The 26,177-nt window shown below is 37.3% G+C and overlaps 1 protein-coding gene and 1 long non-coding RNA gene across 4 annotated transcripts in view; both read left to right on the plus strand.

Moving 5' to 3' along the window:
* Nucleotides 1–26,177, plus strand: part of CD200R1 (CD200 receptor 1) — a 66,818-nt gene that overhangs the window by 36,572 nt on the left and 4,069 nt on the right. The window lies entirely within an intron of this gene.
* Nucleotides 13,468–25,273, plus strand: LOC144238089 (uncharacterized). Its single transcript, XR_013337009.1, has 3 exons — nt 13,468–13,549; nt 23,293–23,352; nt 25,225–25,273. It is a non-coding gene; the product is annotated as an uncharacterized LOC144238089 (long non-coding RNA).

The raw sequence follows: 26,177 nt of genomic DNA on the forward strand, positions 1-26,177 counted from the left end.
GCCTTGTAGCTTTGTAAGTCTTAAAATCAGGTAGTGTCAGCTTTCCGACTTTGTTCTTTCTCAAAGTTATTTCGGCTATACCTGGTACTTTTGTTTGTAAATTTCTGCAAAAAAAAGACTTTTTGGATTTTCACTGGGTTATGTTGAAGTAAACAGCATTTTGAGAAGAATTGATGTCTTAGCAATAATGAGTCTTCCAACCCATGAGAATAGTACAACTCCCATTTCTTTAGACCTTCCTTCATTTCTCTCTGCAATGTTTTATACTTCATAACTTTTATACATATTGGTCAGGCTTATCCCTAACTATTATATTTCATTCTCTTTGATGCTACTCTAAAGGGTACTAGTTTTTAGATGTCAATTTCTTATTGTTCCTCGATATTATATAAAAATACAATTGAGTTTTGTATATTGACCTTATATGTCCTACAACCTAGATAAATATACTTAGAGTTTCTAATAGATTTTGAAGATTTTATCAGATTTACTACATAGATGATCATGACTGATGCAAATGCAGACAGTTTTGTTTCTTCCTTTCTAACCTGGATAACTTTTATTTGTTTTTACTTACTGAATAATAACTGTTTCTTTACTCATGACATTTCTGACACCAAATATGTAGATTTTCTATACCAAGTAATTCTCCAGTTCTCTGTGGACACCAACTGGGTGATATACAATTCCATTCAATGTTGACACTAATTATCTAGAATTGGCCCAGACCCCACAGATACAGGCTCAGTACCAAAAGATATTCCTCTACTTCAGATGTCAATTGCAAGTGGTGGGTCTCCATGTTACTCACATTTCTGTCTAACATGGCTGCCAACAGGCTCCCATGAGACCTGTTCCTCTAAGCTTGATAATTTGCTATAATGGCTCACAGAACTCAGGGCAACACTTTATTATTATTACTGGTTTATTATAAAGAATATTAAAAAGGATGCAAAGGAACAGCTGGATGAAGATGTACATAGGCCAGATCTAACGTGTTCTCAAGCATAGAGGCTCTGTTGTCCCCATGGAGTCTGCAATACATTCACCGAAGCAGAAGCCTTCTGAACTCAGTGTTCAGGATTTCTACACAGGTTCGATTATGTGGGCATAATGATTAAATCACTAAGTTCTGGAGGTCATGGGATAAGCCTGAAGTTGCCAACCCTTAATCATGTGGTTGCTTCCCCTGGAACCAGCCACCATCCTGAAGCTATTCAGAGGCATGTCAAGGTCACTTTATTAGCGTAAACTCAGGTATGCTTGAAAGGGACTTGTTATGAATAATGAAAGGCATTCTCACGTCTATCATTTAGGAAATTGCAAGGGTTTTAGGAGTTCTTGCAAGGAACCAATTATATATTTCTTATTATAGCCCAAGATCGTTTTCCTGTATTTGTGAATGCCTTATAATTAAAAATGTTTTGTAAATATACATAACATGAAATTGACCATTTTAACCAGTTTTAAGTGTGCAGTTTAGTGGTATTAAGTACATTCTCACTGTTGTGTGTATAAGAATTATGTCTATTGTTACATATCATGTAACTGAGTTAAAAATTATGACAGTTTTAATGTTTATTGTTATATTTCTATACTTGATATAATATTGAAATATTTATATATATTATACTTTATATTTATCCTGATTTTTCTGTACTTATCCTTTTTCCCCTTCCTTTTAGACTTTACAGAGCTTTAAAAGTTCTATTTTTATTGTATTGGAAATTATATACTCCATTTTATTCCTTTGAGATTACCCTTCAAAATTTATGCTTAAAATCTACACTTAATCAACATTATTTTACTAAAAGAATGAAAATACCTTGGAACATGTTAACTCCAATTACTTTATCTTCTATCTAGGAGTTATATTATCTAATAGTGAAATTTTAGAATTAAAAAAACATTCTCCAAACTTGTATTATTATAATGGTTTATAAAAGTTTATCCATATATTTACCAATTTTGTTTGTTCAGAATTTCTTCCTGAAACTTAGACCTTCCTTTTGAGATTACTTTTCTCCTTCCCTTTGTTCTTTTCAAGTTTTGTTCAAAAGTTTATGACGCAAGGGTCTGTATTTGTTGGTAATAAGATAGAGAGGAAAGGTCTTTATTTTCTCTCAATTTGTGAAAAATACGTTTTTTTCTGTATAGCTAAATCAGTTAGAGTACTTTGAAGACATTCCATTTATTTTCAACTTCATCATTGTAAAGAATTCTACTTGTGGAGCTTAGGTGGCTCAGTTGGTTAAGTGTCTGAGCTTTGATTTTGGCTAGGGTCATGATCACAAGGTTGTGGGATTGAGGCCCATGTCAGGCTCTGTGCTGAGTGTGGTACTGTTTGAGGTTCTCTCTCTCCCTCTTTCCATCTGTTTCTCTCTCTATCTCTCTGTCTCTCTTAAAAAATAATAATAAAAGAAAGAATTCTACCGTTGGTACAAGTGTTATTTCCTGATAAGTAATCTGCCTTGTCTTCCTAATTGCCCTTAAGACATCTCTTCATCATCAGTGTGTTGTAGTTTCACTGTTGTGCATTTAAATATGGATTTTTTTTTTTTCTGGCTTAGGATCTGCTGTGTATCCTGAATTAGAAGATTCTGTTTTGTTTTGTTTTAATTCAGTACTGGAGAACTCTTAGCTATTATTTCTTTCAACATAGGTCTCATCATTTTTAACTATTTTCTTCTTCTGGAAATCTAATGAAGTCTTTTCTATCTTCCATGACTCAATGTATGTCTCATATTTTCTATATTTTTGTTTCTCCGTGTAGTATTTTATGTAATTTTCTTTTCAGATGTCTCTTAGAGACCACAAATTTTTCCTCACTTCTGTCTAATCTACTGTTTGGTCTGTTCATGGCATTTTAACTTTAAATAATATTAAATTTTATTCTGTAAGTTCTATTCAGTTTCATTAAATCTCTTTTCATATTTGAATATCATTTTGAATTTGTATAAACATGTTAAAATAATTATTCTGTAAATATGTTTCGTACATTTTATAAATGTATTTGACTGTTATAACACATATCTTTTTAAATGTCTTTTTACTTTCTTTGTTTTTGTCATCTTCTGCTATGGTTATTTGTCCTGATGTTCTTTTTGGATTGTAAACTCATATTTAATCTATATCTCTGGGTATCACGTGGAATCTGAAATCTTGGGGCAAGGAGTTCTTCAAAAGAGGATTTACTGGCTTGGGATTGCTACTAAGATGGGAATCATGTATTGCAATTTCTAGATTAGAGTTTCTTAATTAACACAAGTAAGAAAACACAAATTACATCCCTGGACCCATATGAGGGCAGTGTAGTAACACATTCATGGTGGAAACCTTTCTATTGTTATTATAAAAATAAGAAGTAAGGGTATGACAAGTAATTTCCCCTTTATTTGCAAATAATATCTTATTTAAATTTTATCCTGTCTTTATTCAGAGGAGGGGACTCTCAGTTTCTACTTCCTGATTTGCAGGGGTTCAGTGTTCTCTTGTTCTCTAAATGGCTCTTAAAATGCTAGCCTCTAAGTGGTGAAGCTAAGATTTGAGACTGAAGAGTCAGACTCCAGAGTTCAGTCTTAACCAGTACTTTAGAGTGCTTCTTATGATCCTGCAAACTTATTTTGCATAAGTTTCTGGTCTCTTTTTCCGTGTGTAAGTAGTCATTTTCCTGTGTCTCAATTTCTGTGAGATCTAATAAACTTGAATTTGTTTAAAAAACACACAAAAAACAGAAAACCTTTAGCCTCTAGGTTCCTAATACCAGTCTTGATAGTGTTTGTGTTCTCTCAATCTTTCCACTCCATATTTGCTGAATTTCAGTTTTGATTCCAGATGTTCTCCTTTATTACTTGAGAGCTCAGTTAAGCATTAAAAATTTATTCAAACTTCAGCCCCCATTTTGGTGTTTTTAATTATAGTTTTTCTCAGAGTATATAATTAACAATATTTCCAGAAATAGAAGCCCTAAATAGAACTAAAATTAGATCCTCCTTTAAATCTATTTCTTACATTAGATCTAACTTTTCAGCAATCAGTTGTTAGTAACATGAAGATATATAAAAGTCTAAAACATCCTGGCAATGATAAGCATATAGTCAGATTCAGACTATCCTAACACTGTAATGCTGGTATCTAAATCATGTAGCTCTAATATAAAGATGAACAGACAAAAGCATTCAAAATAACTATAGCTGTGATAATATGTTAATGGATACACAATATAAAGAGATGTAAATTATGACATCAAATACATAAAATGTTTGGGAAGCAGTGAAAGAGTAGAGTTTTTATGTAAGTAAAGTTAAATTGTCATCAGTTTAAAATAGACTGCTATGACGATGTTTTATATAAACTTCATGGTAACCACAAAGGGAAAACCTGTAGTAAATGCATGAAACATAAAGAGAAAGTAATGAAAGGATACCAATATGAAAGATCATCGAATCACAAGGCAAAACTGCAAAAGAGGCAGAAAGCTACAAAGGATCTACAAAACAGCTAGAAAACAATAAAAGTACTGTATTAAGTGCTTACTTTTCAATAATTACTTTAAATGTAAATGGATCAAGTTCTTCAGTCTAAATACAGAGAGTGGCTGAATGGATGAAAAAACAAAATCCAACTGTATGCTGCCCACGAGACTCACTTCAGCTTTCAGGATACACATAGGCTGAATGTGATGAGATGCAAAAAGATATTCCACACAAATGGAAACTAAAGGAGAGCAGGGATAATGATGCTTATATCAGATAAAATAGATTTTAAGATAAAACTTTAACAAGAGACAAAGATCATTAGATCATGATAAAGGGGTCAGTTCTCAAGAGGATATAACAATTGTAAATATGTATGCCCCTAAATATATTAAGCCAATACTAACAAATCTGAAATACAGCAATATAATAATTAAAGAGACTTCAATACCCACTTAGGATATTTGGAATATCCTTAGGAAATTAAAAGGAAACATTGAACCTGAACTATACTGTGGCCTAAATGGACCTTACAGAAATATACTGAACATTTCATCCAGCAGCAGCAGCATTCACATTCTTTTCTAACATACACAGAGTATTACCCAGGATAGATCACAAGTTAAGGCAAGAAAAGTTCTTATCAAATTTAAGAAGTATGAGCATATCAACTATCTTTTCCAACACAGCGGTATGAGACTAGAAATTGATAATAAGAGGCACATTGGAAAACTCACAAATACCTGGAAATGAAACAGCACACTCCAGAACCAATAATGTGTAAAAGAAGAAATCAAAAGGAAAATCAAAAAGTATATTTAAGCAAGTAAAGATGGAAACACGATATACCAAAACTCATAAGGAGCAGCAAAATACATTCCATGAGGGGAGGGAGAAAATCAATAACTATCATATTCACTGGTGAAAAGCTGCAAGCTTTCCCCTTAGATCAGGAACAAGACAAGAATGCCCACTTTTGCTACTTCTATTAACATCATACCAGAAATTCTACCAGGGCAATTAAACGAGGAAAAGAAATAAAAAGTATCTAAATTGCAGAGGAAGACATAGAACTATCTGTTCACATGACGTGATGTTATATATAGAAATCCTAAGTATTGCCAAGCCCCATCCCCAATACAATTGGGGCTAATAAACAAATGCAGTTAAGTTGCAGAATCCCAAACCAAAAGCAACATACAGAAGTGAGTTGTATTTACATCCGTTAGCAGTGAACAACCTGAAAAGGAAATTAAGAAAACGGTTCCATTTACAATAGCATCAAAAAAAGTAAGACATTGAAGAATAAATTTAACCAAGTAGTTGCAAGACTTACACACTGAAAACTGTAAAACATTGCTGAAAGGAAGTAAAGGGAGATAAATGGAAAGATTTCCTATATTCATAGATTAGAGACAATATTGATAAAACATCAATAGTCATCAAAGAGATCTACATATTTAATGAAATTACTATCAAAATCCCAATGGTCCTTTTGGGTATAAATGGAAAATCCTTTAATTCATTTGGAATTTCAAGAGTTCTCAAATAATAAAAACAATATTGAAATATGAGAATAAGTTTGGAGAACTGACATTCACAATTTTAAAACTTCCTACAAAGCAGGGGCACCTGGGTGGCTCAGTCGGTTAAGTGTCCAACTGTGACTCAGGTCATGACCTCACTGTTTATGAGTTTGAGCCCAGAATCAGGCTCTGTGCTGCCAACTCAGAGCCTGGAGTCTGCTTACGATTCTGTGTCTTGCTCTCTCTCTGCTCCTCCCCCACTTGCCATCTCATGCTCTCTCTCTCTCTCTCTCTCTCAAAAATAAATAAACATTAAAAAAAAAACTTTCTACAAAGCTGTAAAAAGCAAAACAGTTTGGTATTGGCCACAGCATAGGCATGCAGATCAATGGAAAATAATTTAGAGTCCACAGATAAAACCATACTTGGGTGGATCATTAATTTTCAGTAAAAGTGTGAAGACCACTCAATGAGGGTAAGAATAATCTCTCTAACAAGTGAAGAAACTGGATCACCACCTGCAAAAGAATGAAGCTGGATCTTTATCTGGCCCCATATTCAAAAAATAATCCCAAGTAGGTCAAAGTCCTAAGTATGATTGCTAAAATGATTAAACTCTTAGAAGAGGAAGGTCTTCACTATTTTTAGATTTGGGAATGATTTTTAGAAATGGCATCAAGAGCACAAGCATCCAAAGAAAAGAGGAATTAGTACTCATTAAAATGAACTACTTTTGTGATCAAAGTATACTCTTAAGCATGAAAAATAACCCATAGAAAGTGAAAATTATATATCTGATGAGATTCGAGTATTCAGAATATATAAAGAAAAATTTTACTACTCAAAATCAAACAACCCAGTTAAACAATGGATGAAAGACTTGTATAGGCATTTTCCCAAGGAAGATTTACAAAAGGCCAATAAACACATGATAAAGTGGTCAATGTTAGTCGTTATTAGGGAAAGGTGAATCAAAGCTGCAATGAGATACCCCTTCATACCAAATATGATGGCTAATAATTATGAAAATAACAAGTGCAGGCAAGGATTGGAGGAATTGGAACTCTCATGTATTGCTAGTAGAAATGTTCCATGGTGTTACCGTAATGAACAGCAATTTGGTGAGTGTGTAGTAAGTGAAACGTAGAATTACACATGGCTTAGCAATTCCACTTGTAGGTACATAGCCAAGAGAGTTGAAAACAGGTGTTCCAACAAAAACTTATATGGTAATATTCATAGCAACACAATTCACAATAGCCAAAGTGGGAACCAAATCCAAAAGCTAATCAGTTGTTGGATGTATACAAAAAGGAGTTATATACATACAATGGAATATTATTGAGTCATGAAAGTGTACTGATATCTGCCATAATGTGGATAAACCTTTAAAACACCATGCTATGTGAAAGAAGCCAGACACAAAATGCCCCATATCATATGATCCCATTCATCTGAAATATCTAGAATAGGCAAGTCCATAGAGACAGAAAGCAGATTAATGACGGCCAGGGACTATCAGGTGAGTATGATACAGAGTTTCCTTTGGGGACGATGAGAATCCTCTGGAACTTGGTGGTGGTGATGGTTTCTTAACATTGTGAATGTACTAAATGCCACCTTTCAAACAGGTAAAATGGTGAAATTTAAGTTAGGCGTATTTGCCACAATAAAAAGAGTGCACTTTCCTTGTAACACCTGAGAGGAGATTATGAGAAAAAAAATGGGAGAGCGGAATTTTCTTTTAATTTTAATTTTTAAATTATTTTTTAAATTTTGAGATGATTACAGATTCACAAGCAATTGTAAGAAATAATCTAGAAGGATTCCACGTGTGTTTAATGTAGTTTTCTCCAATAGTAACATTTTGCAAAACTATAAGACAATAACAACTAGGATATTGACATTGATCAAGATATAAAACAGTTCCATCATGTCATCCTCAAATAGGAACAGATTTCTTTTTATTTTTCTCATACACATAGGCTTTATTTAGTTTCCTTGCCTTATCGCACTGGCTAGAACATTCAACAGCATGTTGAATAAAAGTTGTGACTTTTATTGAAGACATCCTTGCCTCATTCATTGAATGGAAAACAGTCTTTCGGAGTTAATTAATATGTGAACTCTAGGTTTTTAATAGATGCTCTTTATCAAAATGGGGAAGGTTTCTTTATTTCTGTGAGAGTTTTTATTACCAGTTTGTGTTATGACAATAGATATGTTGAAGCCCTAATCCCTAATGTGACTATAGTAGGAAGTAGAATCTTTAGTGAAGTGATAAGGATGGGGCCCTAACCTAATGTAACTTTCAGTCTTAGAGGAAGAAGAGACACCAGAGGTGTCTCTCACTCAAGCGCATATGCAGAAGAAAGCCATCTGAAAACATGACTAGAAGGCAGCTCTTAGCCAGGAAGAGAATTCTCATCAGAACCCTGCTGATATCTTGATCTTAGACATCTATATTCCAGAGCTGTGAGATAATAAATTCTAAAGTCACTAAGTTTGTGATATTTTGCCACAGCAGCTCTAGCAGACTAAGACAAAGGGTTGTAGAATTTGTCAAGTGCTTTTTCTGTGAATGATCAATTCGCTTTATTAGCTGAAGTATGGAAGAGGGGGGAAAAAAAGAAACTTTAAGGAAACTTAAAGAGAATGGGATTTTCTCCTTCTCCTCCTCCTCCTCCTCCTCCTCCTCCTCAGTGTGTTGTCACCAAAGTCATACATCAATTCATTTAAGTTCTACTGCAAAATTTGAGTAAACATTTCCAAAAGAATTTAAAGTTTATGTATATTTTGAGGCTGTATTATAAACTGTATCTCTACCATTTAAAATTGTGTGTTGAAAATAGTTCAGAATAATTTTTTGGCAATATTCTCATATTTTGTGAAAGGAATAAGTACATTTGTTCCTTTAAGAAATAATGTTATTGATCCACCTGGGTGGCTCAGTTGGTTGAGTGTCCAACCCTTTATTTCAGCTCAGCTCAGGATCCCAGGGCCGTGGGGTCAAGTCCCACATTGGGATCCCTGCTGAGCATGGAGCTTGCTTTATATTCTCTCTTTCTCCCTTAGCGCCTCACACACATACACTCTCTCTATAAAACATAAGATACATTTTTAAAAGAAAAATTTTAAAAATGAAGAACGCTATCAAAAAATTTTGAGCATCATAAGGTCCATAAAAACAAATAATGCTCTAGGATATCACATCCAATATCTTATTTGTCAGCCACAGGGCTGGTGACTACTTGTAATGTGGCCAATCTCAATAGAGATGTAAGATGTGACAAAGTGTCTTGGCAGATGTGCTGAGGATGTGTGCAACTGGCCATCTGCAATTGGTAGGAATGAAAAACGGCACTATTAGTTTGGAAGAGTGTTAGTTTTCTAGGGCTGCCTCAATAAAGAACCACAAACTAAGTGGCTAAAACAACAGAAATGATTGTGTCACAGTTTTAAGGGCTAGAATTCCAAGATCATGGTGTCAGCAGGGTGGGTTCTTTCTTTCTTTCTTTCTTTTTTTTACAAATAGTTTATTGTCAAATTAGTTTCCACATAACACTCAGTGCTCATCCCCACGAGTGCCCTCCTCCATGCCCATCTCTCCTCCCCCCTCATCCATCAGTCCTCAGTTTTTGCCAGCATTCAAGAGTCTCTCACGGTTTGCCTCTCTCCCTTTCCCCCACCATTTCCCCCCTTCTTCTCCCCCTTGTTCCTCCATCAAGTTCCTCCTAATCCTCCTATACGTGTAAACATATGGTATTTGTCCTTCTCTGCCTGACTTATTTCGCTCAGCATAACACCCTCAAGGTCCATCCATGTTGCTACACATGGCCAGATTTCATTGTTGCTCATTGCCATGTAGTATTTCATGGTATAGATAAACCACATCTTCTGATCCATTCATCTTTTGATGGACAATTAGGCTCTTTCCATGTTTTAGCTATTGTGGAGAGTGCTGCTATGAACATTGGGGTACATGTGCTCCTATGCCTCAGCATTTCTGTATCCCTTGGGTAAATTCCTAGCAGTGCTATTGCTGGGTCATAGGGGAGTTCTATTGTTAGTTTCCTGAGGAACCTCCACACTGTTTCCAGAGGGGCTGTACCAGTTTACATTCAGGGTAGGTTCTTTCTAAGAGCTATTTAAGACAGGTTTTTCAGTGCTGTCTTGGTTCAGTTTTGAGGCCCTGGCTAGAGGCAGTCAGTTCCCCTTGTGGAGCACTTGATTAAGTTCACATCTCAACCACTTCCTTATGAGGGATCCCACTCCAGAGCGCTATCCAATGTGTGCCTACCCTGATTGCCCCAGGACCCAACCCCAGACCACTAGGGATATCCCTTGTCCCCTGGATCCCATGAAATCATTCAAATTAGCCAATGCATGGGAACCCAGGGCACCTAGTGAACTCCACTCTACCTGCCACACAAAAGTTTCTCCCTACAATTACTAGAACAGAACCTGGCTCATTCCCTGTGTGGCCAAGTATGGCAGCCATTTTTCATTTGGAATTGTCACAGACAGTTTGCCATTCATCTATCTGAGTATCATTGTGTTGTGTCCCTCAAAACAATCTTTCTGATGCACTGTGGGCAAGATTGCATGACTGTAACTGCTTAATCTTGCATAGCTTCTTGGGGTTCTGCTTTTGGCTTATTAATTTATTCCAAACCACCAGGAGAACATCTTGGGAAGGAAACATTGCCTGTTGGTTAGCTTGTGCTTTAACTTGCAGCTTGCTGCTGTGTCTGCTGGTGGTTTCTATATGTCTCCTTACCCAACTTTTCTTGGTATTGGAAGATTAAGAAAAATCAAACAACAGTCCTAAAAAGCTAGACTCCACTTCCTGGATACTAGCCCAAGTGGGAGTCACCTCAGGGTAAGGAGCGATAGGTCACATGGGCCACTCTTTCCATGTCCAACCTTAAGTTGTGTCTTCAGTCTTTTCTAGACTGCATATTTGTGTCTCCCTCACCCAAATTTTTGTATTGAAACCTATTTTCCCAATGTGATGGCATTTGGAGGTGGGGACTTTGGGAGCTGATTAAATTATAAGGACATAGGCTTCATGAATGGGAGGAGTGCCCAAAGAAACTGCATAGATCTAGCTTACCCTTTCTACCATGTGAGGACACACTGAACAGTTGGTCTATGCACTAGCAAGCAGATTCTCAGCAGACACCAAATGTGTTGGTGTCTTGTTCTTAGACTTCCCAGCTCTAGAACCTTAAGAAATAAATTTCTATTGTTTATAAGTCACCCGGTCTGCAGTGTTTTGTTGTAGTAGCCTGAACAGACTAAAATAATAGGCATACATTACTCTGATGCAATAAGTAATCAATAAGTAAACAAATTGATTAAGTATGTCATAAATTAAGTTAGACAAAATAGGACCCTGTGACCTTTAATTAAAATAGTTAATTTGGCTCAATGTAAGTTTAAATAGGTCCCTTAATGATTGAAACATTCTGTAAGACATAATCAATAATTATGCAATTATTCCCACTGGTTCCCAATTTGACAGCTCAGTTGTGCTTGTGCTAAAACATGTGAAGGATAAATGCTGCCTCAGGGTAGCTTACTGCAACCTTAATTGCAGTGCTACATCCATTAAAACCCACATGCCCAAAATACAACATTATTAAAACTAGTAACAACATCTAATATGTTTTATTCAGTGCTTATTTTAGCAGCCTTTGAGTTTGCCTTCAAAGGGGAACAACACACCTTTACTGGATGGCCCTTGGATTATCTCAGCAGCCCTGCCGTCACACACAGGCTTTGCAGGCAAGATTTTAATTGCATCCGCCTTTCCCCACAAACACCAAGTATGATATTACATTAATAACATTTTTATCCAAGGAGTTTTGTTTAACATACTCACTAAGGACATACAAATCCAACAACTTTTAATCCCTTTTTGGGTTCTGGAGGCAACATATTTCTCATTTACTGATTTTATAATCTCCCTGATGCTGCTACAAATGACCTTAGATTAAATAACACTCATCCCCAATAAAAGGCAACTGATTAGGGCAATTTATGTACTCAAATACCCCAAATAATCAAGACTAAACCTGATATAAGGGTCAATTTTAATGTAGGTCTTAATTTTTAAAAATGTTTTCTAGACCCATTTTTGAGGCTTTGTCTAGAGGAGTCAGTTTCCCTTCTTGAGCAACTGATTAAATCAACTTCCCACCAATTTCCCTAATCTGGGCTTTCACACTCCAGGCCCCAGGACCAAGTACCAGACAAGTAGGAACAGGCCCATATACAGTTATACACAGGAACCTGGAAAATTATTCAAAGTAGCCTGTCTGGGAGCCCTTCAAACCTAACTCCACCCCACTTGCCTTCTACAGCTCTAGCTTGGTGTTAACGCTGTCTGTGAGGGCCCTGTATGGCACTCTGTTGCAGTCTTCTGTTTTTTGGAGCTATAAGTAAGAAAGAGCTCTGCTTCTCATCTATTCAAATGTGTTGTGTCCCACCATCAATGCATCTTGAAATCTTCTAGAGCAGGAAGAATGTGTTCCTTGCTTCTCTCCTAGCTTCCAGTGGTGTGCTGGAAATCTTTGGACTTCATTGGCTTGTGAAGGTTGTGTCTTGATTTCTGCCTTCATTTCTACATGGCATTCCCCCTGTGTGTATGTGTCCAATTTCCTTCTTTTTTATAATGAACCAGTCACTGGATTAGGGCTTAACCTAATCCTGTGGCCTCATCGCAACTAATTACATCTGCAATGACCCTGATCAAAATAAGGTCACTTTTAAGGAAGTGAGGGTTAGAATTTCAACATATGAATTTTGACAGAACACAATTCGACTCATGACAGGAAATCTTTATTGAAGCTACATATTATGTCTATCCTATCTATGGCAATCAATTTTAATTTTTTTGGTATATACCGAAGAAAATAAATGCCCAAGTAAACCAAAAAAATATGTACACAAAACACAAGTGTTCATAGAAGCCTTAATTGTGTTATTCCTGAAATGGAAAATCCAAGTACACAGCAAAATAGATGAATAAATTTGGCATGGTCAGACCAAAGAACCATTACATGGCATTACAAACATGAACTATGTAAAGAATTTCATTTTTATGGAGTTCAAAAACTGGCAAAATGGTGATAGAAATCAGAGTAGAGTTTCTCTCTTGGGATGGGATATTGACAGAGAAGGAGCAGGAAGAAAACTTCTTGGAGAGTGGAAATGGTCCTACCTTGGTTTTGGAGGTGACTATCTGGGTGCATATACAGGTAAAAATCCGTGAAGCTGTCCACTAAAGATTTGTGCATCTTACCTACCATGTGTAATCTATGCTTCCCAAAATGCTACTTTCTAAATGAATTGCTACATAATTCATTTTGTCACTTCAAATGAAAGAACCAATGAATGTGTTGGGTTTTTTTCTTTATCACTCAACAAAACTCAGCAACGTTTCCTGTCCGTGGCTGGTCTGTAGCTAACCACTCCAAATGCATGCTTTGGGGAGGATGTCAGCTTTGTGGGTTCTGATCTCCGTCAATATCATGGTATCTGGTAAGTCTTATGCTGTGACTTTTTTTGCAAAAAGTAAACATATTTTCAGTTGTAACAAGGAGGCCCTTTGTCCACTCATAAAATGGTTTATTATTTGTCCTAGTGGTAGTGATTAGTTTGTTTATTACCAGCAAGCCTTCTGATCTCCCCTATGTCAATGGTGCACTGACTAGTTGTCCGGCTGAGTCCAGAGTAATATGAGGGGTCCTAGAATGGAGTGAAACTGAACTTGTGTGACTAGGTAAAATGTAGTGTTTCCTCCGGTGTTTCAGTTTACACTTTTATTGTCTCTTTGAATTCTTATTTTTTGGACCTAATGTTTATTTGTGTGATTATTGTTTCTCCTTTGATATTTCTAGTATTTCTAGCTCACAGGCTAAGAAGGAAACCCTAAAGTTCTACTTGGGGTTTTTAAATTTTAAAATAGAGGCAAAAAGTATATGGGGGGAGTATTTGTTTCAGAAAATGAGGATCAGAGAACATAAATAAGAATGATTATCTATTCGAAGTCCATTAATGATTTCAAGCTGACAGCACAACAAATGGAAAGTTTTCCCAAAGCATGAACAGTAAACTAATGATTGGAGTGGCTAAAACTAGAGCAGCTTAGGCAGGTGAAAACAAACTTTTGAATCCATCCTGTATTTCCCTGCAGTCATCCGAAAGAAGTTCCAAAACATTCTGAGCAACACTGGCTTCCGCATTTCCATATATGTCTAGTTAACTGTGAAGAAAATCAGTTCTTTAGAGAAAGAAAGATGGGAAACTAGGGGCAGAAAAGATGAAAGAAATTGAGAGGGAAGGAGGAACATTTGGGAAGAACTCAAAAGACAGTGAGTAGAAGATTTGACTCATGAAAACACTAGAGAAATATTTAGATGTGGCAGGAAACAGACTTAACAAAAAGACGTAATTGAAAAGAATAATTAAAACCTGTTCATGTGATTGGCTCCATTATGTGTTTGAAGGGGCAAACCCATAAGATTGCAATGTATGTTTTATAAAATTAAACGTCCATTTAGTATAAAAAGGTTTTCTGCCATTTGTATTTTAAGACTTAATTTTTTCTTGAGTGCAGTTTTATGTTTACAGCAAAATTGAGAGGAAGGTGCAGAGATTTCCCATGGACTATACCTCCTAACCCCACCTAGGTGCAGCTTCTATTTCATCATCAACATCCCCTCCAGAGTGTTACATTTGTTACAAGTGCTAAACCTACAGTGACACATAATTATCACCCCAAGGCCATAGTTTACGTATGTGTTCTGTGTATTTATCCTCTCTCCCCTCTAAACCGTCACAACCACTAATCTTTTTAGTGTCTCCACAGTTTCTGCCTTTTTCTAAATGTCATATAGTTGGAATTATGTGATACGTAGCCTTTTCTTAGGCTTCTTTCACTTAGTAATAGGTATTTCAGTTTCCGCGTTGTCTTTTCATGGCTCTATAGGTCATTCATTTCAGCACTGCATAATAGTCCATTGTCTGCATATATCCCAGTTTATTCAGCCATTTACCTACTGAAGGGCAACTTGGTTGTTTCCAAGTGTTGGCAACTAAGAATAAAGTTGTTATTAACATCTGCATGGGGGACTTTGTGTAGACATAATTTTTAACCCAATTGGGTAAATACCAAGGAGTGCTTTTGCTGGATTGCATTGTAAGAGTGTGTTCAGTTTTTTAAGAACTTACCAAACTGTATTCCAAAGTTGCTGTAGCATTTTGCATTCCCACCTGTAGTCAACGAGTCCATGTTGCTTCTTATCCTTGCCAGCATTGGGTAGTATTAGAGCTCTATATTTGGGCCATTCCTGTGAGATCGTATATGTTTCTCTTATATATATAAATATACTCTATCCAATTAAACATATAAAAATATACCTTATATATTTATATATTTAACATCTATATCCTATTTAAAACATAGAAATATATATTCAAAGACTACATTACTGCTATCATTATATTGAATAAAATGTTATCTGTTAGATCAATTAAGAAAAATAAAGCTTTTATTTTCCATTCTCTTATTCATTCTCCAATTGTCTTTCTTCATTTACGTAATTCCAAATTTCTGACTTATATTATTTCCTTCTCCTTGAAGGACTCTTAACATTTCTTCCAAGGTAGGTCCACTGGAAACAGCTTCCCCCAATTTTTGTTTGTTTGAAAAAGTATTTTATTTCTCTTTTACTTTTGAAGGGTAACATTCTAAGATACAGAATTTTAGGGTGGTGGTTTTTTTTCTATTAACATGTTTAATATTTTACTTCATTCTCTCTTTGCATGGTTTCTTAGGAAAAGTTGGATATAATTCTCATCTTTGTCTACAAGGTGTTTATTTCTCTGTTTTTTTTTTCCAGATTTTTTCTTTATCTTTGATTTTCTGTAGTTTGAATATGATATACCAGGTCTAGGTGATTTTCCTCAGATTTTTTCCTGTTAGTGTTCTCCAAGCTTCCTGGAACTTTATTTGGTATCTGATAGGAACTTGGAGAAATTCGCAGTCATTGTTTCAAAGATTTCCTCTATTCCTTTGTCTCATTCTTCTTTCTTTTGTTTTTTCCAGTACACGTGTTTTACACATTTTGGGAGTTGTCCCACAGTCTTTGGATATCCTGTTCTGTTTTTTTAATGTTTATTCTCTTTGCTTTTCAGTTTTGGAGAATTCGATTGATAGAATTCTAGCTTAGAGATTCTTTCCTCAGCCATATCCAGCCTATTAATAAGGTCATCAAAGACATTCTTCATTTCTGTTACAGTATTTCTTATTTAGTTTTCTAAATTTTGCCTCATGTATTTTGAATCTGTTACCAGATACACCGGCATATCTTGTTGTTTTATTGCATTTCACTTTATTGCATTTTGAAGGTATTGTGGTTTTTATAAGTTGAAGGTGTGTGCCAAACGCGCATCGAGTATGTCTATCAAGCACCATTTTTCCAACAGCATTTGCTCACTTTGCATCTCTGTGTCACATTTTGGTAATTCCTGAATTAGTTGAAGCTTTGTCATTACATTATATTTGTTGTGGTGATCTGGAATCAGTAATCTCTGATGTTACTATGCAATTATTTTGTGGTGTCAGTAACCATGCCCGTATGAGATGGTGAATGTAAGTGGTACATGTGAGTGTGTGTGTGTGTGTGTGTGTTCTGGCTCTTCCCCCATCTCTATCTCCCTCTCATCAGGCCTCCCTATTCCTTGATACACAACAATATTGATATTGGGGCAATTAATAACCTCCCAATGACTTCGAAGTGTTCAAGTGAAAGAAGTTGCATTTTCTCACTTATAATAAAAACTTATAATAAACGATTTATAAGCTTAGTGAGGAAGGCATGTTGAAAACTGAGACAGGTCAAAAGTTTTACCTCTTGTGCCAGCAGTTGGCCAGTTATGAATGTGAAGGAAAAATTCCTGAAGGAAACGAAAGTGCTACTCTAGTGAACACACTGATGATAAGGAAGTGAAACAGCCTTATTGCTGATCAGGAGAAAGTTTTAGTGATCTGGAAAGAAGACCAAAACAGCTACAACATTCCCTTAAGGCAAAGCCTAATGCAGAGCAAGGCCCTAACTCTTCTTGATTCGATGGAGGCTGAAGGAGGTGAGGAAGCTGCAGAAGAAAAGTTGGAAGCTAGCAAAGGGTGGCTCATAAGGTTTAAGGAAAGAAATCATCTTCATAACACAAAAGTACAAGGTGAAGCAGCAGTGCTGATGTAGAAGCTGCAGCAAGTTATCCGGATGATGTAGCTAAAATAATGCATGAAAGTGACTACACTAGGGGCACCTGGGTTTCTCAATGGGTTAACCATCCATGTTGTCTGAGGTCATGATCTCACGGTTTGTGAGTTTGAGTCCCACATCAGTATCTGTGCTGACAACTCAGAGCCTCAAGTGTGCTTCAGATTCTGTGTCTCCCTCTCTCTCTGCCCCTCCCACACTTGTGCTCTGTCTCTCAAAACTGAATAAATGTTAAAAAAAAAAGTGACTACACTAAAGAGCAGATTTTTTTTTAATAGTTTATTGTCAAATTAGTTTCCACATAACACTCAGTGCTCATCCCCAAAGTGCCCTCCTCCATGCCCATCCCCCCCTCCCCCCCACATCCATCAGTCCTCAGTTTTTGTCAGCATTCAAGAGTCTCTCATGGTTTGCTTCTCTCCCTTTCCCCCACCATTTCCGCCCTTCTTCTCCCCCTTGTTCCTCCGTCAAGTTCCTCCTAATCCTCCTATACGTGCAAACATATGATATTTGTTCTTCTCTGCCTGACTTATTTCGCTCAGCATAACACCCTCAAGGTCCATCCATGTTGCTACACATGGCCAGATTTCATTGTTTCTCATTGCCATGTAGTATTCCATGGTATAGATAAGCCACATCTTCTTGATCCATTCATCTGTTGATGGACACTTAGGCTTAAAGAGCAGATTTTTAAGGCACAAAATGGTCTTATATTGGAAGAAGATGTCATTTAGGACTTTCTGAAATTCTCCCTTTCTTGTATGCTATAGGTTTGTGTTTTTCACTATAGTTTTCCAGGTTGACTAAGCAGAGAGTCAATGAGTAAATTGAGCTCTGTTGTATTCTCCTAATCTGCCTAGTTATTTTGGGGGGATTGAGGGATAGGAGAGGCATATGTTTCTTGTTTTATAATTCTCCTCTTATGTCTTTAAACACTCTCAACACATTTATTTTATGTCCTATGTTTTGTAATTCTACTATCTGAAGTTCTGAATCTTATTCTTCTCTCTAGGAATAACAGAGGGAAGCCAATAGAAAGAATATTATCTGACTTTATGGTTCCTTGTTTCTTCCTGTGTTTTGTAATTTGAAATGTGAGCTCATCATCGTGTGACTTTGAGTCTGAAAACTGGTTTGAATATAGAAACCGGGTGAAGGACCATGATTTTCCATTGTGGCAACTAACCCGAGTCTTTACTCACTGCTATGGACTGAATGTGTCATCCAAAATTCATATGTTGAAACCTAATCTCAATGGGATGGTATTTGGAGATGGAGGGTTTGAGAGGTAATTCAGTAATGAGGATGGAGCTCTCAGGTTAGTACCTTTATAAGAATAGACCCAAGAAAGCTTGTTTTTTCTCTTTATCTCTCTTTCTGCCACTCCATGCGAGAATACAGTGAGAAGACAGCTGTCTACAAGCCAGGAAGTGGGCTCCCACTGGACTCCATGTCTGCTAGTGCTTTGATCTTACACTTATAGCTTCTAGAACTGTGAGATAAAGTATTTGTTACTTAAGCCACTTTATGGTATTTTTGTTGCAGGAGGCAAAACTGATGCAAGACATTCATTTATCCTTGATCTGGTCATATAGGGCAAATCATACTGTCTTTGGCCGCCCTTCTCTCTTACTCCTAAGAACACTAAGATTTATCTGATTTTGCCACAAATCTTTCAGGTCAGAGCCTCTTGGTTGCCATTCTGGCCTTGCTACTGTTTATGATTATCTACTTTGCCCCTGACTATTAAGTGCTGATACCTTGTCTTGGTAATACAGAATCCTATCCCCCTCTCTGTGGCCAACACCACACTTTCCTGCAGATCCAGGTTCTACAGGAACCTCTGTAGATAGTGTGCATGGGTATCAGCAGTCACTTGATTCACTGGATTGGGAGAAGGCCCACAACCCTGAACACTTCAGGGCATTTCCTAGTGCAAATAAATAGTAGGATTTCAGAATTCTGTCTGGTTTTGTGGGATGGAGAGAAAACACAGAATCCCTAAGACTTCTACCTCAAGAAGGAACCTGGGGAATGGAGAAGGTGCGTCCTTAGGAAAGGTCTGAGAGACCTCCCAGAATTTTTAGCTGGCTTGACAGGAGAAGATCTTTTTCTGAAGAAATCAGTCAGTAAAGACTGGGGGAGCTTCTTCAAGTATGAAGACACTAGCAATGCCAAGCTTTCAAAAAAGTTTTGAAAGGAACATGACACCACTAACGGAACAAAATCAAGCCCCAGTGGCTGATCTCAAAGAAATGGAGCCCTGCATGCTTGACAAAGACTTCCAAAATAGCCTACTTAATGAAGCTCAGTGAGCTACAGGAAAACACAGATAGACACCTAAATAAAATCTGGAAAACAATCTATGAGCAAAGGGAATGTTCAAAAAAAGAGGTAGAAATCATGTAAAGGAACCAACCACAAATTTTATGCAAAGAATACTGAAAAATTCAATTTAAAATTCCAACAGTGGATTCATCAAGCAGAAGAAAGAATTAGTTGACACAAAAACATAATTTGTAATCATCCAGTCAGAGATAATAAGTGAACAAACAGAAAAAGTGGAAGTGAGTGAAGAAACGCTGAGTGTTATGAAACACCAAGAAAACAAAATAATATAGGCATTACTGGAGCCCCAGATGAGCATAAAAGAAAGGAGCAGAAAGCTTAGGAAAAGTAATAATGAGAAGTAATCTCCTAAATCTGTGGGGAATGAACATTCAGATCTATGAAGACCAAAGAACTTGACTGACCATAAAGAAATTTGCACTGAGACCTATTATAATCAAATGGAAAAGAGAAATTTATGAAAGCAGCGAAGGAAAAGTGACTGGTCACATATAAAGGAAGCTTATATTTCTCAGCACAGACCTTACAGACCCAGAAAGTGGAATCATACATTCAAAGTCCTGAAAGAACAATCCAGCCATGGAAATCCTTCACTTAGCAAATCAGAAATATAGGTGAGATAAAGACTTCCCTGGAAGAAAAATAGAAGCTGACAGACTTCATTAGTACTAAACTTGCTTACAAGAAATTCTAAAGGAAGATCTTCAAATTGAAATAAGAAGATGCTGGGCACTTGGGTGGCTCAGTAGGTTAGGGGTACGACTCTCAGTTCATGATCTCCTGGTCGTAGGATTGAGCCCAGATTGGACTCTGTGCTGACAGTGTGGAGCCAGCTTGAGATTCTCTCTCTATCCCTCTCACTCTGCCCCTCCCCAGTTGAACTGTCTCTCAAAAACAAATAAATCAATTTAAAATGAATAAATAATAAATAAATAAATAAATAAATAAATAAATAAATAAAATGAAAGATGCTAACCAGCAATACAGTGACACATGGACATTAAAACACACTGGTAAATGCCAATATAAAATTAAATTCAGAATAATGTAATACCATAATGGTGGTGTGTGAATTACTTTTAATACTAGTACAAATGCTAAAAACAACTTTTAAAAATAATTATAGCTATAATAATCTGTTAGTGAATACACAAGGTAAAAATATATAAATTGTGACACCAGTAAAATAAAATGAAGGAGGAGATGTAAAAATATTGAGTATTGTATGCCATAAAATTACACTGTAATCAGCTTAAAATAAGTATAAGGTGTTGTAAATATGCCTCATAGTTAGATACACAAAAGATACAGAAAAAGAAATCCAATCACTGCTACAAAAAAATCATCAAATCACAAAGGAAGCCAGCAAGAGAGGAAGAAAGGAAAAACAGAACTTCAAAACAGTGAGAAAACAATGAACACAAAGGCAATAGTAAGTACATACTTTCCTATCAGTTGTCTTAATATAAATATAGGCACCTGGGTGGCTTAGTTGGTTGGGCGTCTCAGTTAGCTCAGGTCATGATCTTGTGGTTTGGGAATTTGAGCCCCATATTGGGAGCCTGTTTGGGTCCTCTGAACTCCTCTCTCTGCCCGTCACCAGTTTGCACTCTCTCTCTCTCAAAAATAAGTAAACATTAAAAAATATTAAATGGACTAAATCCTCCAATCACATGGCATATAGTGGGTGAATGTGTAAAAAACCAAGATTCAACAAAATGTCATCTACAAGAGACCGACTCTAGCCAAGGATACACGTAGGCTGAAAGTGAATGGATGGAAAAAGGTGTTCCAGGGAAATGAAAACCAAGAAAGTAGGGATAGCTCTACTTAATACTAGAGAAAATAGACTTTAAGTCAAAAACTGTAACTAAAGACAGAGAATTTCACTTTCAAATGGTAAAGAAGTCATTTCATCAAGAGGATTTAACCCTTGTCAATATTTATGCTTCCAACATGAGAGTACCTAAATATATAGAGCAGATATTAACAGAATGAAGAAGAAATAGAAAACAATACAGCATTTTCAGGGAACTGTAACACCTTACAATGAAAAATGAGCAGATCATTCCAACATAAAACCAATAAGGAAACAGTGGACTTGAACAACACTGTAGGCCAAATGGCCCAACAGACATGTTTAGAACATGCTTTCCAACAATAGTAGAATATTCTCAAGCACACACAGAATATTCCACAGGATAAATCATAATTTAAAAAATTGTGTTTTACGTCAATACAGATCTTTTTCAGAACCCAGATTTGAAGTCCATCAGAACTACTTTGTCAGAAAGTCTTTGATTGCCAGAAAGTCCAAGGGAAGGAATGCATGTGGGTCTCAGGAATGATGGAATTAGAAACTTCCTTTAGATGAGGAGTATCATTCTCTCTCTTTCTTTCTCTCTCTATCTCTCCATGCTTCTGCTTCATTCTTCCAGGATAGATGCATTAGTCAGCAGTCCTCATGGAAACAGATTAACAGATAGAGAAGGGAGGGACAGAAGGAGAGAGGAAGGGAGAGGAAAGAGAGAGATTTATTTTAATGAATTGGCTCACGTAATTGTAGAGACTTGGCAAGTCTAGAATCAGCAGACTGGGCCAGCAGCTAGAGACCCAGGGAAGAGGAGCAGTTTGAGTCTGAAGGCAGTCTGCTACAGAACTTTCCTTTCCCAGCAGGTCAATTTTTTTTTTTTTAAATAAGGCCTTCAACTGTTGAACAAGCCCTATCCACATTATGGAAGGCAATTTGCTTTACTGGAAGTCTACTCATTTAAATGCTAATCTTATCTAAAAAAAAAACCACAACAACAACGAGGAACACTACTTTGACAGAAACACCGAGAATTATGTTTAACTAAAGATATTAGGAACCATGGCTTAACCAAGGGGACACATAAAATTAGCCATCACTGTAAGAAAGTGGGAGGAAAAGAAGGGTGAACTATTCTCAATCTGGTTCCAAAATTCTTGTGAAAGTACTCGCATTTGTGTGGCTGGGTGAGGTGCTCATGAGTGGGTCAAAAAAGTTTAATCCGGGAGTGGATCTGTAGAAAGCACTATACTCAGCGCCCCTCATGTGAGGCACCCATGATGGATTAATCCACTGTGGCTAGGAGAGGGGTGGAGGCAGGGTTCCTAAGGGTACTTAGGAAATTATTCTAAGTACAGAGCAAGGTGTCTCATGAATGGTAAATCATTGATTAAGAGCTTATGGTGTAAATTTTAAATGTTAACATGTTTTTCAACATAATGATGGAAGAACTTCTAATTTCTGCTTTGTAAAGCTTTTTGTGGAATTTATTTACAAATAACTGATTTTCTTTTTCTATTTTTTTAACTCTTCATTTATTTTTGAGACAGAGAGAGACAGAGCATGAGCAGGGGAGGAACAAAGAGAAAGGGGGACACAGAATATGAAACAGGCTCTAGGCTCTAAGCTGTTGGCACAGAGCCCCACACTAGGCTCAAAACCACAGACTGTGAGATTATGACCCAAGCCAATGTTGCTCAAATGGCTGAACCACCCAGGCACCCCAAAAATAACTGATTTTCTATCTTAGTGTGTGTAAGATGTGGATAAACAGTGACTTGCCCTCCATTTAAATCACTAAAGTTTATTTCATTTCCTTTTCTCTGAATGTTTTGTAGCTTCAACAAATAGTTCACTTACGGACAGACAACAGAGAAGTTTCATACCTCCTGCAGCAGGTAATATGCTTTTAAATTTTTTTCTAGAGGCCAGTGCTAAGGGGAGGAAGTGCTGAACTTCCTTAGAAGCAGGGCTGATGGTCTGGCCAGGGGGCCAGCGTGAGCCCAGCTGAAGAATACGGTGACCTGAGTGCTGAGGTGTGAGGGACCCTGATGACCCGGCCCTCCTCCCCCGAGGCAGTTCACATTCCCTCTGAGGACTAAGGAGCCCTCCCTGCCAGGCACTGGGCCTGGCTGGGCCATATGGGGACCCGGGGGGCGGGGAGGGGAACGAGAGGGGCTAGAGCACCAGAGCACCCTAAGGGGCTCATTTTGTGGGGGAGCCCAGATGTAGCCCAGATGGCATATAACATAGAGGAGATGAGCACCCACATCANCATCTTGTTGGGGCACATGGAGCTCACCCTCACCCCCCTGTAGGTGTTCTCCAAGCAGCCACCTTCTTGCTTGCCTCTAACATTGGCCGGGGCGCATTTTCCCTGTGCGGGGGGTGCGGGAGTGGGGGGTGCCATGTGCAGTGGTGGATGCATCATGGATTTCACTGGCCTTCAGATCTGCTTTAAAATCCAACCCCCACCGCCCCACTGGGGTGCATGGTGCATGGGTGTGAGTCAATTATTTAAGTGTCTGACTCTTGATTTAGGCTCAGGTCATGATTTTATAGTCGTGGGATCAAGCTCCATCTGGATTTCATGCTGGGCTGGGTGCGGAGCCTGCTTAAGTTTCTTTCACTTCCACTCCTTCAGTCTCTGTGTCAAAAATAAATAAATAAACAAACAAACAAATAAATAAAGTGAGGAAGGAAGTAAATATCCTCCCTCTTCTGATTCCTGTAGTTATGGGATCTTGATTGGTCTGTGAAATTTGAGGGCATGAATCCATCACAGAAGAGGCAAGTACGCCAAAGAAGGAGAGGAGGGATCTCAGACAAGAGTTTAGCACTCACAAGCTCCATCCACAAAACAACTTTGCCCCATCACACCGGTTCTGCCCTTGTGAAAGTGATGGGCTCCTTGCCAGTCACCTGGGTTATAGGTGCCTAGACCCTGACTTCCTTAATCCTCTCTCAGCAAACCCCTCCCAATCAGGGACCCATTATGTTGTATGTTGTAGGGCTTAATTGTGACTTTAAAGTTGGACAAAAGGAGTGAATTCATGTAATTCTCCTAATCAGATAGAATATACAGACACAATCTGTGAGCAAAGTTCACAGTTGAACAGTTTGCAGCTTATGTGTGACTCAATAGGAAGGAAGGAAGATCTGTTTATATTACTGACTGTGTGATTCTCAAAAAAAAAAAATTAGTGTTAAAAATGTCCAGACTGGTCAACGTGAATGCCATCTTATGTTTTTAATGTTTATATTTGTCTGAAGTGCCACCTTTAGGGATAGGCATTTAGTTCTGATATTACTAATCCATTCTCTCTCGTTAATACTTAGGAGGAGGATATCAAATCACAATTTTTCTACTTTCTATACTAAGGAGCATGAGTTATAAGATAAATCTAATAGTCTCTATTACCAAAAGGTTAGATTTAGATGATTTTTTTCCATTAATTTATATTGTGTTTTCTTGTTTGTTTCTACATATCAAAACTTCTGAATCAATGTACAAATACTTCAAATATTTCTCACACTGATAATAGGTATAGGTTACCTAAGACCACAGGATAAGGGAGAAAAATGGGTTCATCTTTGGATAAGTTTTAATGTGTTATATGCATTTTGCATATGTTTTATTTTTTATGTAAACCTAATATTTTTGGAATAAGGTCACATCCTAGTACAATTTTATGTAGTATGTTATGGAAAATATAACACATGAAGTTCTTTATCAAGCTTCTCTTTCATCATTTCTTGCATGTGTCCAGCTAACACTTCCCTGTCTGTACGTGTGGGTACAAAGGCTGTGCTCTCTTGNATTTTATGTATGAAGCTTTTCTAACCTCTAGTAATCCTTGGTCCCCTATTCATTTCAAAGTGAGCATTCAAAAGTGAGTTGATTGGAGGCTGTGTCTGTGGGTGGTCCTGCCAACTAGTTGGCATCAATAGGCTGAAAGAGGGTCAATGAACTTCTTTTTTCTAATGAAGGATTCTTTAATTATCTGAAGGTCTTATCTTTGATTCTGCTCAGGGTCTGCAGAAAATAAGTCTCCAGTCTGTTTTCTTAGTGGGCTAAGGCTGACCATTCCTGTTATGGGAGCAGAGACAGGGAAGTGTGTGTGTGTGTGTGAGTGTGTGTGTGTGAGAGAGAGAGAGAGAGAGACAGAGAGAGACAGAGAGACAGAGAGACAGAGACAGAGAGGGAGGGAGAGACTGTTCAGAACTCAGCCTTTTCTCTTTAGTCTGGCACGTCATCTCCACCCTCCACTGTGTCTGGATCCTTGACGGTGAATTCTCTTCAGCTCTCTCTGTCTGGGTCAAACTTCCTGTTTCCTGCTGTTTGTGAAGGTGTAGTGAGTGACCTGCCTGCTCAGGGTGGGGGTGTACTGGGCAGCCTGCCTCTTCTCAATTTAGACCTTCAAAGAAGCTTCCATTGTTTATCTCACACTTCACCTCCCACGAATCCCTTTTTATATATTTAATACTTCCTATTCTAGAATATTCTTGGTGTTCTGTGGTCACTAAGATCTTTACTTATTCCACCCTAAATGATTTGCCTACTTCTGCTTATTTTTTATCTAAAAACAAGTGGAAATTTTTTCCCTCCATATTCTCTTTGTCTTTGCAAGTCTTAAAAAAATTGCCTACCGATATTATAGTAAGTTTTAAGAACGAAGAAGAGAAAAACCCATGTCTTTAAAGTACCATTTTCCAATATCCA

The sequence above is a fragment of the Crocuta crocuta genome, unplaced genomic scaffold (genome assembly GCF_008692635.1).
Source record: "Crocuta crocuta isolate KB4526 unplaced genomic scaffold, BGI_CrCroc_1.0 scaffold56, whole genome shotgun sequence".
NCBI classification, from domain to species: domain Eukaryota; kingdom Metazoa; phylum Chordata; class Mammalia; order Carnivora; family Hyaenidae; genus Crocuta; species Crocuta crocuta.